This window comes from Hyperoodon ampullatus (genome assembly GCF_949752795.1).
Source record: "Hyperoodon ampullatus genome assembly, chromosome: 8".
NCBI classification, from domain to species: Eukaryota; Metazoa; Chordata; class Mammalia; order Artiodactyla; family Ziphiidae; genus Hyperoodon; species Hyperoodon ampullatus.
In genome coordinates this window covers 57481511-57497975 of record NC_136921.1, presented here as the reverse complement: position 1 = coordinate 57497975, position 16465 = coordinate 57481511, and positions in this window count along the sequence as shown.

Genomic DNA, 16465 nt, shown 5'->3' with positions numbered 1-16465 from the left:
AGAAAAAATATTTTATCAGTCTTTGCCCTATGTTAGGAGCAAAAGGGATGAATAGAATCAAACTCCATAGCTAAGGAATTAGAACTCACTAGGTCATATAGGCCTGAAGACTACACATATAGTGTATGACAGACTGATTTTTAAAAAGTGAGTTTCATGCCCTGAGTATCTAAATCAAGATCTAGCTCTCTCTGCTTGTAGATCCTTCACAGCTGCTGCCTGGAGCATGACAAGGTGAGAGAGGATGGGCAAGGATAGAGATAATGGTTGCTCCTACAATGGTCCACACAACTGAGTATTCCATTGCTGGCCTTTGAGCCCTCTCTGCTGCCGGTAACCACCAACACCTCCATTTGTGCCCATTCGTGATGACGGTTCTGCCTTTTTGCAGCAAGAATCTCCTTCAGGCATTCTCAGTAGTCATTTCCTTCCTCAATTCTCCTTCAACTATTTTGGACTTCTAAGGAATCTCACAGTCTGTGGGCCAATAAGCTTCCTTCTTGTGTTTTTTTTTTTTTTTCCTGTTTATTTGTTTTGCTGTGATGTTGGATTTATTGCCACTCTTTTGAAACATTTGGAGAGACCAGGAACATAAGGGAGATAGGCTACAACATGTGTTCAATCCATCATTTGGCAACTATGGTAATCAGATAGGTAGAAATAAAGTGAAAGTGGAAATGATGTTAAAAGCAAGTTGAAGAGCAAATAAGCATACAGAGAAATTCCTTGTAGTAATAAACAGAAATCATGTGTCAAGATAAGAGGCTTAGAGCACAGGAATGAGGGGAAAAGTGGTGCCATGGAGTACCTGGGTCTATATATATGTAATGGGTATGGCAGGCTACCCTGCTTGTAATACCCCAAATCACAACTTCACTCACACAAAAGGATAAACATTTAAATCAAACTACCTCAAGATAAAATAATTTCATAAATTATTTCATAAATAATGTCAACTGTAAACCCCAACAGGCCCTCTTGCTCTCTGATTATCTGTGGTTGAACTTGACATCCTAGACATTCTCTACAGTCGTGGCGTGCCCAAGCATTTTATCTTCTCTCATGTTGCCCCCTCTCCTTTAAGTTGTTTTGACTTTAAACTTGTATCTGAGTAAGTTTTAAAACAAGGAATTAGGGAAGGTTTTATTGTAAGGAAAGGGCTGAGTATTTTCCACAATCCTGGACAAGTCAGTGCAGGGGTCTCTGTCTTATTTTATCTCAGTTCAGATTATCTTGAAGGTAAAAAAATATTTGTTGCATTGGACAAAAGGAACCCATATAGATTATTGGAAGTTTAAAAAAATCTATCCTGCTTGGTAAAATAAATAAAATAACAAATTAATAATTGTATTTATTACAGTGCCAGTACTATATCTACATCTATTTCTGCATCTATATCTATAGCTAACCTTATTTGGTTTCCATATACAGACCTACCTCATATGACTGTTCAATTATCAGTTCTTTTCTTTTGTCAGAACCATTCTGGAAAATTTATACGATTTGGAGATAAGGTCCTTTCGTTTTCAGAATAACACACTTTTCACCACCCCCCCCAAATATACCACATAGATATTCTGAAGGAAGTAACATTTTGGCTCTCAGTCAAGAAACAATTGCACTGATACCTGTTCTCTGCAAGTTAACCACTATTCTTACAGAGTTGAAAAGTATGTTAATCAATAGTTAAAAGGTAGTTTAATAAAGATAACCACCCCTAGACAATTAGATAATCTTCAGTCAGGTTAGGTGCCCTAATCAGTGCTCAACATGACATTGAAGGGAATGATCTCTTTTGCTTATGTCAGTGTCTTAGATAACACATTTTTTACCCATCCCAAAAGTGGAGAATAAAAGTCTGTGTTTTAAAAGTGTTTATGTTTGTGTGGGCATAGAGGTTGGGGCAGATGAAGGCAAGACAGTATTAGGATTATTTAACCCCAAAGGCAGAATTAATATTCAAATTTTGATACCCAAAGTAGTATTTTTTTAATAAATTTATTTGTTTTATTTAATTTATTTATTTTTGGCTGTGTTGGGTCTTCGTTGCTGCACACGGGCTTTCTCTAGTTGCAGCAAGTGGGGGCTACTCTTAGTTGTAGCGCACAGGCTTCTCATTGCGGTGGCTTCTCTTGTTGCAGAGCACAGGCTCTAGGCACGCAGGCTTCAGTAGTTGTGGCACGCAGGCTCAGTAGTTGTGGCTCACGGGGTCTAGAGGGCAGGCTCAGTAGTTGTGTGCGCACGGGCTTAGTTGCTCCGTGGTATGTGGGGTCTTCCTGGACCAGGGCCCAAACCCGTGTCCCCTGCATTGGCAGGTGGATTCTTAACCACTGCACCAGCAGGGAAGCCCCCAAAGTTGTATTTCTGAGAATTGAGCAAGACAAAAAAGTTTCGAAACAAGGTTGTTTCAATAGAGATATTCCTTTATCTATTCATTTAACACAGCAAAGAGAGGTCTGGAGAACATTGTTGTTGCATTTCACCTAAGGAACATCCCAAGAAGAGAAATGGAGTAATATCCACCACCACCTACAGCCCTGGTGGATTAAGGAGATGACAGGGGACAGCGTGGAGGAGGCAGGCAATCAGGTATATGTAGTGGGGGATGAATTATTTTCATTTAAGGGAATGCTGAGACCTCAGGAGCTTCTGCCCAGTTTCTCGTCAGGTGTCCTGGCAGAGTCAGCATGGTAGACATCCCTAGCATCCCTACGGACAGCCATATAGGAAAAGCTTGGTCATACAATATACTCAGTCAGAGAAAGGATCTGGATTCTTTTCAGTCAGTGCTGCTTTACAGTTTTTGTGGACAGTGGTGGGATCCAGAAGTTCTCACACACCACTGCAGGGCACCAGTCAGGTACAGGCAAAAACTTCCTGTAACTGTACCTGGTCCTAGGGCAAAACGGGACTCACACTCATACCGCAGTAGGCTCACTTCATAAACATTGAGGGCCAAGATGTGCTTGGTTTAAAGGAGCGCTGCCCGCACCCTAAGCTGAGAAAGGACTGTTTCCTAGTCACAGATTTTAGCAGAAGTTATCAGCAGGTGGCTTTGAGGTGGGAGACCAAGACCACTTAACACAACAGCAGTCGATACCTCATAGGAAAGTCCAGGTCAACTATGCTGCGGGGAAATCCAGGGATGGAGGAGGGCCCCAAGGAGGGGTGGGGATGAAGGTAAAGAGAAACTTACAGGGATTGGAGACATGTGTCTTTTTTTTTTTTAAAGCTCAAGCCTCCATACACTCAGATACCATCTAGGAGAGAAGACGAATAAAATTCTGAAATCTTTTCCAACGGTGCCTATACACTTACCTAAAAAGACTTTAAATGTAAATCAGACTAATTTTACTGAATTAGGTTTTTTTTCTTTCCTTCCCTAGCTCAGATGGGTCAGAACATGTGATAAAAATCAGATTGCTATGGCAATTAATCTATATTTCTTTTTTTTCATTAATTTTCACTGGAGTATAGTTGACTTACAATGTTGTTAGTTTCTGCTGTACAGCAAAGAGAATCAGTTATACATATACTGGGTTGGATCCCTAGATCACTAGTAGGGCTTAGAGAGATAAAGCCGCTTTCCCTAGGGTGGAGCACATCCCAGGCAGACTTCACCCAAACCATTCATAGGTACCACCTCTGCTGAGCTGAGGAGACAGAATAAGCACATCAGTGGTGCCAGAATTAAAGAAGGGGTGCAGAGACCATCAGAAATATAAAGCAACTCAGAAACAAGGGAAAAGAGGGAGAATGAGAGAAAAAATTTAAACCCTGGGAGAGAATTTTAGTCTCAGAATAAGACTAAACTACAGACTTGAATTGAATGAGAAATCAATCACTGCATGTACACAAATTAAACCCAGAAATGACTAAATTAAATTGACCACAATAAGCAAGCAGATAACTCTGAGTCAGAGTTTTAAAAATAAAGAATAATACCCTTTTTTTTCCAGTACCCAAGTTTGTCACCAGAGTTGTAATTATTAAATATCTATACACTTGCATTTCTTATCAAGGTAGATGAAATAAAATCTAAATTGTAGTTTAGCTGCTTACATCATTATACACACCATTGTGTGTGTGTTATTTTTCACAAACATAAGAATGCAGTGAGGGAGCCCAAACCTATTATTGTATCACTACCTGCCAAATATTTTAACTTGAAGTAATTGCAAGTTCTTTTTTTTCCCATTTTTTTTTTACTCTAATGCACAGTAGTATGTGAGAACCAATGACCACAAAATAAATGAAAAAAAACCACTATAACTGAGAGATAATTATATTTGTACTAAACCATAAAAAAGCCCAGCATATAACTGAGAAACAAAAATTATATTTACGAAAGAAAAAGAAGGAAAAAAGAGGGGACAATTTGACAGAACAAAGCAGCATATAGCTAAATGGGAAAGATTTGATTTGCTGAAGATCAGCACCTCATGCCTATTTTGAAAATTAATACCCCAGAGTTTTATTCTTTATTAAGACAACAAATGCTGTTTCTTTACACAAAACTATACAAACAATAATTACCTTTTCAGCTGCTGCCAATAGCTGATAAGAATGGAATTTCTTTTCCCACACGTGGTAGGCCATCTACATTAGTAGAAGGATGCTACTTTGTATAAATTAAGTCATGACTTGTTTAATTTGGATTAAAATATACATAATATAAAAATAACATCTTAAAGTGTGCAACTCAGTGACATGAAGTACATTTAGAATGTTGTACAACTATTACCACTATCTAGTTCCAGAATTCTTTCATCACTGCAAAGGAAAACCCCACACCCCTTAAGCAATTTTTTCCCCATTCTCCCTTCCTCCAGACCGTGGCAACTACTAATTTACTTTCTGTCCTTATGGTTTTGCCTATACGGGATATTTCATATAAATGGAATCATACAATATGTGGTCTTTTGTGCCTGGCTTCTTTTAGTACTTAGCATAATGATTTTAAGGTTCATCATGGCTGTAGCAAGTTTTAATACTTCATTCCTTTTTATGGTATAATAATATTCCATTGTACAGATATACATATTTTGCTTCTTCCATTCATCTTTGATGGACATTTGAGTTGTTTCTACCTTTGGCTATTGCAAATAGAATTGCCTTGAATATATGTGTGCCAGTTATTATTTGAGTACCCGTTTTCAGTTTCTGCATATGCACTTAGAAGTGGAATTTCTGTGTCATATGATAGTTCTGTTTTTATCTTATTGAGGAGCTGCCAAACGGAGGCTGCACCATTTTACATTCTTACCAGCAACGTAGGAGGGTCTCCATTTCTTCACATTCTCACCAACACTTATTATCTTCTGTCTCTTTTTAAAAATTTTGCTCATCTTAGTAGGTGTGAAGTGGTATCTCATTGCTGTTTTGGTTTGCATTTCACTAATGACGAATGATGTTGAAAATCTTTTCATGTGCTTCTTAGCCATCTATATATCTTCTTTGGAAAGTACCTATTCAAGTCCTTTGCTCATAGTTTTAGTTAGATTGGTTGTTTTTTGTTGTAGAGCCATAAAGTTTTGAACGTGAAGGTAAATTAGAAACCATCTTGATGAACATGCTAATGTTGCAAATGAGGAAACTGAGACCATGGGAAGTTACATGATATGACCAGATTCACCGAGTTGTTACTGAACCTGGGACTCAGATGCAGATGTCCTGACCCCTACATGGTAAAGCTGTCTCTAGCTACATCCTTTTGTATGCAATATCATAAAACCAACAGAGGTTTTTAAGATGGTTGACTGGGATTAGAAGCATAATCCATAATATAGAAAGAACAATGAACACCTGAGGCAATCTAAATACTTTACAATTATGAACACATATTTTGACTTAGAAACAAAATTTAGTGTTTAAGGAGTTAAAGGTATACATGTAAAACACAACATCTGGATCCCTCGAATGTAAAATATCTATTTTAATTGTCATTTTGTGATTAAGGCAATTACCAAAGAAAATGCAAATCATAAATGGATTTTAATGATCACAGCCTAAATCCAGAGTTTAAAATGGCTAACAGACAAAACAAGATAAAAATGGGAGATTAATTTATACTGTAACATATATAATATAAAGTATTAAAAATTAGTTCATTCGGGCTTCCCTGGTGGCGCAGTGGTTGAGAATCCGCCTGCCGATGCAGGGGATGCGGGTTCGTGCCCCGGTCCGGGAAGATCCCACAGAGCGGCTCGGCCCGTGAGCCATGGCTGCTGAGCCTGCGCATCCGGAGCCTGTGCTCCACAACGGGAGAGGCCACAACAGTGAGAGGCCCGCGTATCGCAAAAAAAAAAAAAAAAAAAATTAGTTCATTCCTGTCATGTTATATGTGCTTAAAGCCTTTTTATTCAGTTTTTAAAAATTTTTCAATTAGTTATAAAACAATGAAGAAAAGCACACAATAAATGAAAAGCTTAAATTTGCTGTTTAAAAAATGGTTGATAGCTCTCCTGAGATCAGACTTCTTTTGGCAAGGTATTAAGTGGAGTGCAAGGAGGCCAGGCCTGTCCCACTCTGGGCTCTAAAGCCAACTTTGCTGTTTTGTGTCAATCAAAGTATGGAGGGAACATCAGAAACATTGAGGCCAAAGGTCTAAAGCCATTGAGATGGGAGATGAAAGATGGAGCTAATCAGATGCTTAGATGGTCCAGGAACCAAAGCATGGATTTAGGATGAAAGCACTCAGCTATTTCAGCCACAGCAAACAGAACAGAGCATGACCTTCAGGCTGGGAAGAGAATGTGTCAAGCCCAAAATTTCTAGGAAGTCAAGGATTACAAACGGAGGACCGTTGATCAAAATATGGACAGGAGTAAATTGCCTTAGTGCCTCATGACCTGAGAGGTATATTTGCCCTGCTATTCTTTCCTGTATGAGAGAGATCATCCTTTATCTCAGCTACCAAAAAGCATTCTAACATTTTCTCCTGGAGTCTCATTTTTTCATAACTTGAACATAATCAAACTTTGTTGTTCCATTTATATGAGAAAGTCTTACTAATTATCAGCAGTTATTCTTCATCTTGGACTTCTTCATAATTTGAACAATATAAATAGAATTTGGGGACTATTCAAGCATTCCCAAGTGGCATCTTCCTTTCAAGGGAGAGGGAGTAGGGGAGCAGCAAGGGAAGCCAGAGATGCTACCCATGAACTGGAATGCAATGGGAATCACATTTCTTCCAGTTAGATAGTTCATTTGCTTTGAAGACAAGCGAGTAAACTATGTAGGGACTCAATTTACCATTGAACTCTTATAAATTTCTCCCTATAGATTATGTAGACCATCAGTTTTAAACAATGGACTCTACCTTCTAAATGCAAAATATGTTTTCATTTGCTATCTGGCCATATGAAAACAAAATCGTGTATTTGGTTGCTGAAAGTAAAATATGAACACATTTATTTTGCTATGAGAGTATTATAATTCATTCATATATTTTATGTGCTACCTTTGCAAGCATTATTTTATTTTTACATTTAAGTAGTTGTCTTATGTCCAATTTATAGGTCCAACTCTAATTCATAGATATTATTGTGTAATCTCCCCACAGCTTCCCCATTTGTCAGCTAAAATGTAGTGCAGAAGGAAGGTATATAGAATATGCAAAGCTGGGAGTAAACTTGCTTGATGTATCAATTTTTGCTCCCCCCAAAATGATGTAGGATATACAGCATATTGTATATGCAAATCCAATATCGAGATATTTCTTGCTGTGTAGAAACACTATTTGTTCAGATATCCAGCTTTCAAAGAAGATGAGCCTTGCTCTAGTTCAGAGGTAAATTCTGATTTTCCTAAGGTTCCATCACTCTCCAATAGGAATTTCTGTGATGACAGAATATTCCTTTTCTACACTGTCCCTATAGCAACCATTAGCCTCATGAGGCTGTTGAGTACTTAAAATGCGGCCAGTAAGACAGCAAAACTAAATTTTAAATTTTATTCAAATTTGATTAATATGAATTTAAATTTAAATAGGCACATCTTACTGGACAACCTATCGCAACTAATCATGGCAATCCCATTACCATTGCCTATAATTGGATTGACATCAATTATTATGAAAAAATGTTGGCCAAAAGATGGGAAGAGAATGTTGCTGGCAAATGAAATGGTCTGTTCTTCTACTAGCAATGCCCTACCTAGCGTTGTTGCCTGAAACTCTGACACTAAGTTTTTCACACCATCAATAGTAACATGTCAGAGCAAGGCTCCAGCATTACTTTGAGACATCCGGTAAATGAGATAATGAATTTTTCATATTGTTTAAGCCATTTTGATCTGTGTGTCCTATTATTTGCAGAGGAAATCATCATAGCTAATATAAACATCTAGATTATTTGATGAAATTGTCAGAAGTATTTTTTTAATCTTTGAAATTAGACTAAACTATTACTTGAATTTTAATAAAGATGATTTTTTTGTATATAGTGTATATCTTTGCTATGGTAAGGGTAGAGTACTTATGTAGCAACAACAGTGAATATCATATTCATAAAGGTATTCATAATTGTTTGAACTTAAATTGATCTTAAAATCTTATGAATAGGTAGCACAAGTGAAAAATATACAATTTTGTACATGAATAAATTGAAATTTGGAGAGGTTAATGAGTTCAGACAACTCTTAAGTAATGGGGATAAATCTCAATCTTGGATCTTTTTTTTTTCCAAGAAAATACTCCTTTTAATTAGATTAATTTCTCTGTAATTATCCTCTGTGTAAGTGGATTCCAAGAATAGAACACAGATCATTTATATATTTGTATATGTAATGGTCTAGTTGTTTTTGTGTTCAGCATATCTCTAGCTATTTGTGAAACCAGAACATTTTTGAGTCAAGTCAGTAGAGTGGAAAGTGTCACATTGACCAGAAGAGCAATATCTGCTTTAATTATATTAAATACAATTTGGGAAAAAAAAATTGAAGTAAGAAGTTGGTTTCTAAATAATCTATAAAATAAAAGATATAAATGTCTAAAGTTACATGCAGTGAATGATTCACTAAATTTAACAGCTAAGAAATTTAACAGTTAAGAAATTCAAGAGATCTAACATTTACTACTACTAAAATTAATTATTCATACCATATGTATCTGCTATTAGTTGCCGATGTTTAGGTAGAATTTAGAAAGTGTGTTTAATAATGGGAGTGGTATGGGCTTCCCTGGTGGCACAGTAGTTGAGAGTCCTCCTGCCGATGCAGGGGACACAGATTCGTGCCCCAGTCTGGGAAGATCCCACATGCCGCGGAGCGGCTAGGCCTGTGAGCCATGGCCGCTGAGACTGTGCGTCCGGAGCCTGTGCTCTGCAACGAGAGAGGCCACAACAGTGAGAGGCCCGTGTACCGCCATAAATAAATAGATAAATAGATAAATGAATGAATGAATGAATAAATAAATGAATGGAGTGGTAGGTTTTGCTTTTGTATCTGCTTGCATTCAGAGAAGGAAATGTTGGTTTCCTTGAATTTCTAGAGGAAAAACACAATCTTTGAACAGTAGCAGAGGCTTCTTAGTTCAGGTGTCACTTTTGTAAAACCCTAGAATGGCTTGTTGAGGGAGACTATGCATCTCTTTTTCTAAATGCATTTAAATATATATTTGATCCTCATTTGCTGGAAAATGATGTTTTCACATGATGTGCTACATGAAGATAATGCAATAGACTAAAAAATCATTCAGTGTTTTTCCCAGCCTTATGATTTTATCATTTAACTTTATCATTATCAATATAAGGTGATCAACATATTCAGGTGATGTTGGAATTTAAATATTTTAACGCTTCTAGTTTACCACTGAGAAGCTTTACTAATTTAGCTCATAAAAAACAATTCCAAAATGCTAATGTGAGACTGACTCACGTGAGGGTAAATGAAAAAGGAACCTTTGCTAGAGAAGGAACCTATCTCTAGGTATCACTAAGATATAGCAACACTGAACAAAGAGCTGTAAAAATAAAAATAAGTAATTATAATAATTATTATTACTAAAATAGTGATAATGACATAAGAGATAATATCTATTAAACTTTTCTTTGTGCTATGCACTAAGTTTTTAAAGTATCTAATTAAATTTGTATAGCAATCTGATTAGGTAGGTACTAATATTATTCCTGTTTTATAAGAAACTAAAGGGTAAAGGAATTAAACAATTAATTTTAAATCATGAATAATATTGGGGGCTTCCCTGGTGGCGCAGTGGTTGGGAGTCCGCCTGCCGATGCAGGGGACACGGGTTCGTGCCCCGGTCCGGGAGGATCCCACATGCCGCGGAGCGGCTGGGCCCGTGGGCCATGGCTGCTGAGCCTGCGTGTCCGGAGCCTGTGCTCCGCAACGGGAGAGGCCACAACAGTGAGAGGCCCACATACCGCAAATAAATAAATAAATAAATAAAAATTATGAATAATAGTGGGAAAGCTGGGGTGATTATTGGGCTAGTCTTCTCTGTTTGTTTCCCTTTTCTTATGGATCATAATCCTGGTTCTGCCATTGTCCAATGTTTGAGAACAGTGTTGTTGTTTCTTTCATTTTTCTTACCATGTACAGTGGAAGAGTAAGTCAGGATCCTGTGGGAGGGAAAGCAATCTCAAAATGGATTTGAGGATTCCAAGATCAGTGAGAAATTTTTTCTCACTTCCCATTTAGAGTCAAGAGACAGGCTAGGCTGCACCACTCTCAAGAAAATGGCTGGGCAGGGAAGCATGGTTGATAGGGTCAAAGATAGCCTCACAAAGATTTCTGTGCCTTAGAACAGGATGCAAGCTGGGGATTGATTTCTATACCTTAAAACATGGCATATAACTCATGAAAGAGTGACTAAAGCTGCATGAATGAAGAGGTATTTTAGCTAATACATTTCTCCCCAGTTGACTTCCCCTCTAACCAATATTTTGGTAGCATGTAGGCCTCCGTCACTCAAAACTTAGACAAAGCCCTCGGGGAAAAGGATCCAAAGTTGCCTGTGTTTAAGATTCTCCTTTGCTGAAGGAATGGAAACTTAAATTATTAATTTTTATAAAAACAAATTTTACTTTGGCATTTCAGAATTGTGGACTTACTGATATCTAATTCACTGACTTGGTGTAATTTCTAAAAATTGTAAACATAATGATGATATTTGGCCTGATACCTGAATATTGTAATCAATTTATATATCATCTCCGGGTTTAAAGGTTAACTTAATATGTGATGGTTAATGTAAGTGAACAGCTTGAAATGATTAAGTCAGTATTGTGATATCCTGATTATTGCATACAGTAAAGTAGGATGTGTGATTGCATCCTTTAAAACCCAGTGTAAACTCCATAGCTCCATGACAGTATCCTTAGCACCTAAGAAGGTCCCTGGTCATCAATTAATATTGAGTGAATAAATACAAAACTGGATATACAGATATAGATATATATATATATATATATGCCAAATATTTAGTCCAGTAAGAGAAAAGTTTGTGTGAATGGTATAAATCAAGTTTTTCTTTACTTTTTGTTTTACCTTCATTTTGAAATGTTCTTAAGGATCAGAAAACTCATACTGGGTCTTTTTCAAGTAAAATACTGTTCTTGACTCCTCTTGAGTCATATCGCCTCAGAATTTTGCTGGATGAAACTGATAAATCTAATAAATTAATTTCAGAATGGTTAATGAATAGTTTTACATTTACTATTCCCTAGTAATTTCTGAAGATTATTCTCTTTTTTTTTGTAACATGGGCTTTTTTTTTTTTTGGCTGCATTGGGTGTTTGTTGCTGCGAGCGGAGGCTACTCTTTGTTGCGGTGCATGGTCTTCTCATTGCAGTGGCTTCTCTTGTTACAGAGCATGGGCTCTAGGTGCGCAGGCTTCAGTAGTTGTGGCGCACGGGTTTAGTTGCTCTGCGGCACGTGGGATGTTCCTGGACCAGGGCTCGAACCGGTGTCTCTTGCATTGGCAGGCGGATTCTTAACCATTGCGCCACCAGGGAAGTCCCTGAAGATTATTTTTATCTGAAAGCAATATCTCTGATACATGGAAGGTAAAAACATAGTTTGGGTTAAGAAGTTTTTCAAGAGACTATACAATCACTGTATATGAGCAACTTTTCTGACAATCAGATACTTGACTCAAGCTAACAAAATTAAATATACATACATTATTCTTATTGATATTTCAGCTAATGGACAATTTTTTTTAACCGAAGTCTACCTGCAAACTCTCCTCCCAATAATGCCTGAGGTTTGTAAACATGATCATCAAAACATATCTCCTACATTTCCTAAACCTTTTCAGCCTGCCTTTCACTGAGGAAGATAGTAGATTATTTGTAGATGGGGAGACTTCCTAAGTGGTTTTCATTTCTATCACTGTAGGTTTACATTTTAGTGATTAAAATACTTGGCAATGAATTGGTATTTTTTGAATTTGGAAAATATGTATGGAAAATATGTATTCATTTTCATGTTATCTAGAAGTTTTACAATTATATGTCATACTTATTTTAAAAAAATAGGTATTTATTACCAAAGGGGAAACAGTGGGGGAGGGATAAATCAGGACCTTGGGATTAACATACACACACTACTATATATAAGATAGATAACCGGGACTTCCCTGGTGGCCCAGTGGTTGGGGCTCTGCACTTCCACTGCAGGGGGCACAGGTTCGATCCCTGGTCAGGGAACTAAGATCCAGCATGCCACGCAACATGGCCAAAAACAAAGTAAAAAGACAGAGATAACCAACAAGGGCCTTCTGTATAGCACAGGGAACTGTAGTACTCAATATTCTGTGATAATCTATATGAGAAAAGAATCTGAAAAAGAATGAATATATGTATATATATAACTGAATCACTTTGCTGCACACCTAAAACTAACACAATAATGTTAAGTCAACTATAATCCAATTAAATTATTAAATAAATAAATGCACCAAAAAATAAAATTAAAATTAAAACATTTTAATCAAATGAATATGCATCTCGTCCTGTAAATTAAGCCTACATGGAAAAGTATATAGAAGTGGCACAGGAGAAACAAAGATAAGAAAAACCTTCGACTTTCTCCCTGTAACAAAAGATTGCTACTGTGCACTAGAACAAAAAGATAGCTGTTTTAAGGGCCAACTGGAGAAAAAGATCCAAAAGAGTAAGTGTAATTTTTTTTAATTGAGTTTCATCAGTGACATTGATTAAATCCCTCCCCCCCACCCAAGTAAAATCATTGTTATAGCTATAAATGATGAGGCTCCTGTTTTGAGCACCTACACTTCCAACAGGTAAATGACTCTTTAAGCTGTGTTCATGTTTTCTTTCAAATCCAGAATAAGAGGAAATAGGGCTATAATACTTAGTGATTTAGAGCAGACATAAGGAAAAGCACTACTCCCTGGTAGTTTATATACTCACAGATACAGGGTTATATGACCAAGGTGATATACATCTGGCCCTGCCCAGAAGCCAAGTGATATAGTACATCATGATTCTGGGTGTCACCAAATGAATGGATTGGCAACAAGAGACATTATTGTGTACTTTGGGTGGTGGGTCAGGGGGCAGTTGTGGAACATACTGGTTTTATTCTTATCAAATTAAGCATAAATACCAGATCTGGGATTCTTAATTCAGTGTCCTAAAGCAACAATGGATGAGCTTCAGGAAATCTATAAACATGCTGAAATTAAGTATACACAGTTGTACATGCATACATATGTGACATTTTTATAAGGGAAGAAGATCTATTTCTTTCACAGCATTCTTTGCATAGGCTGTAGTCAACACGTATACACACACAACAAGATTAAACACCAAGATAACTTGGGTATTAGGAAAAGGATGATTCACATTTTTTCAATGTGTTGTAAACTATGAAGAAAGAAAATTATTCCACAATTTCTGATTCTCATGTTCCAACTTACTTTTCCTTCCAAGCATACTCCCTTCCCCTAAGGAAATTCTGATTTGGAAAAATAATTTTCTAAGTACAAGTGCACTCTCCCTGCCTGTGACTCCAGCCTGGCTCTCACCACAGCTTGGCCTCTGTCAGGCTCTCTGCCCCAGGCCTATCGACCCCTTGCAATTTCCAGTGTATTTCATGTTCTGTCTGACTTCTTACCCTTTGCAGACACAGCTTTCTCTGTCTGAAATATTATCTCCACCTCTAGTCTTCAACTGATTAACCCTACTTGTCCTCCAGGATTCCTCTCTGGTGACCTTTGACCAAGTCCCTGGGCAAATCTCTGTCAATGCACATATCAGACTGCACTGAAATAATCTGCTTTTACATTTTTTTCCCTATTACTAAATTACAGTTTCTTGAAATCATATGTGTTTAGTACTTTATTTACCTCAGTAAGCTCACACTCTCTCACAGCATCTGGTACATAAAGAGTCAGTAGTCTTTATTGAATGTTGATGGTTTAGAAGAAGTGAGTTAACCAAAAAGTTTCAACGAGTTTTCTTTTTTAGGGTGTGTGTGTTTTTAAACAAAGGAAAATATAGGCTAAAGGAATTAATGACTACTTTTGGAACTGATTTCATGCAGAAAGAAGCAATGTAGAAAGATATCTGGTAATAAGGGAACCTTCCTGAAACCACTGAAGTGTTTAAATTCACATCACATAGTTGGTACCTTAAGAGACCTAGGCTATCTTGAATCATTAATCCCATATCCTGCTTGAAAGTACCTTAGAATTCACAATTTTTGTAAACAGTGTAGTTGAAGTTCATAAGGAAGGGATGGAATTTATATTTTGTCAGACAGCTATCCTAGCAATATTCTTTTCTCAAATTAGAGTTTAGACAGATTCCACCTACTTACTCTTAATAGTTTTCTTAAGACCAATGATTTTCAACTGGCTGTGTAGTGGATACAGTGATGTTCCTAAGCACATGCCCTTCAGAACTGGAGGACTTAGTCTACAGTTGCTGGTAGTGCTGCTGCCTGATAGCTTTCAGCTGCCAAACTTTCCTGTATTTGCCCTCAATTGAAGGAAATCTACTCAGCCATAGTCTCACTCTGTCTCTGGGGGAAGCCTACACTCAGTGAATGGTTGATCGGAAAATAAAGGCCCTGCCACTCCTCACCACCTTGGGACAACTTAGGCCATTGTAGTTATAGAGATTCTTATGGAATTGAGTGACCTTTTTCAAGATTGTGTCACAGCCCACCTTCTCCCTTGCCCAAAGATGCTTTGCCCCTCACCATCCCTTGCCCCAACAGGAGCTAATTTTGGGAGTATTTCCTATCAGACTCTGGCTCTTGTTGAGATTATATTCTAATGGACAAATTCCTATGTAAAGAAGTCAGTTGGGAGGCTATTGTTGTAATCCTGGGAAAAAATTTTGTGGGAGTGATGCTGAAAGCTCAGCCTCTATGCAAGGGTGCTGAATCAAATCTCAGAGACAGAGTTTTGGGGTGAGGTAAAAAAGAACAGCTTTATTGCTTTGCCAAGCAAAGAGGGACAGAGAGGGCTCCTGCCCTTAAAAACTATGTGTCCTAACCCAGGAGGATTTGATGAAGAGTTTTATAGCAATGGTTCAAGGGTGGGGTTGCTGATAAAACTGGGTGTGTGCAGGGCCTGATCTCCTTTCATTTCCCCTCAGGTGGTCGATCTCCTAATCTTGATGAGCTTTTCTGGTCCCTTTAATCTTGCCTCATGTGGTTTCTTGCCTGCCCCTCCCTTGATTAGCAACTGTTCGAGTCTGCACTTTGGAACTCAGGGAAGGTCATGGAGGCTGGAGTTTTGCCTACAAGAAACATGGGACAGAAAGGCTTCTATGCCCAGGAGCCCCACAGGGTCCTGCTCGGCTTCAGTAGCGGTGGAAGTGGTGAGAAGTGTTTGAATTTTAGATATATTTTGAAGATAGGAACAACAAATTTCTTCACAGATTGGTTGTAGGTTGGGAGAGAAAATGAGGATTCAAGGATGATTCCACATATGTTGGCAAAATTACTGGAAAAATGGTGAGGCAGGGCCTATAACTGGAGCAGATTTGGGAGGAGATAACTGAGAATTCATTTAAAAAAATATGTTGAGTTTGAGATGTCAGTTGGACATCCAGTGGAGATATCAGTAGACAACAAGATTTATAGGTCTGCAATCTAATGTAGCACTATGGATGGGAGATGTAATTCTAGAAGTCTCTGGCATACACTTTTTTTTTTCTTTTTTTTTTTGGCTGTATGCGGGCCTCTCACTGTTGTAGCCTCTCCCGTTGCGGAGCACAGGCTCCAGACACGCAGGCTCAGCGGCCATGGCTCACGGCATGTGGGATCTTCCCGAACCGGGGCACGAACCTGTGTCCCCCGCATTGGCAGGAGGACTCTCAACCACTGCGCCACCAGGGAAGCCCTGGGCATACACTTATTTTTAAAGTTATGAGAATAGGTGAGATCTCCCAAGACAATGAGTATAGATAAAGAAGAAGAGAAGACCAAAGACTGGGACTTGGAACACTCCAATTCAGAGACT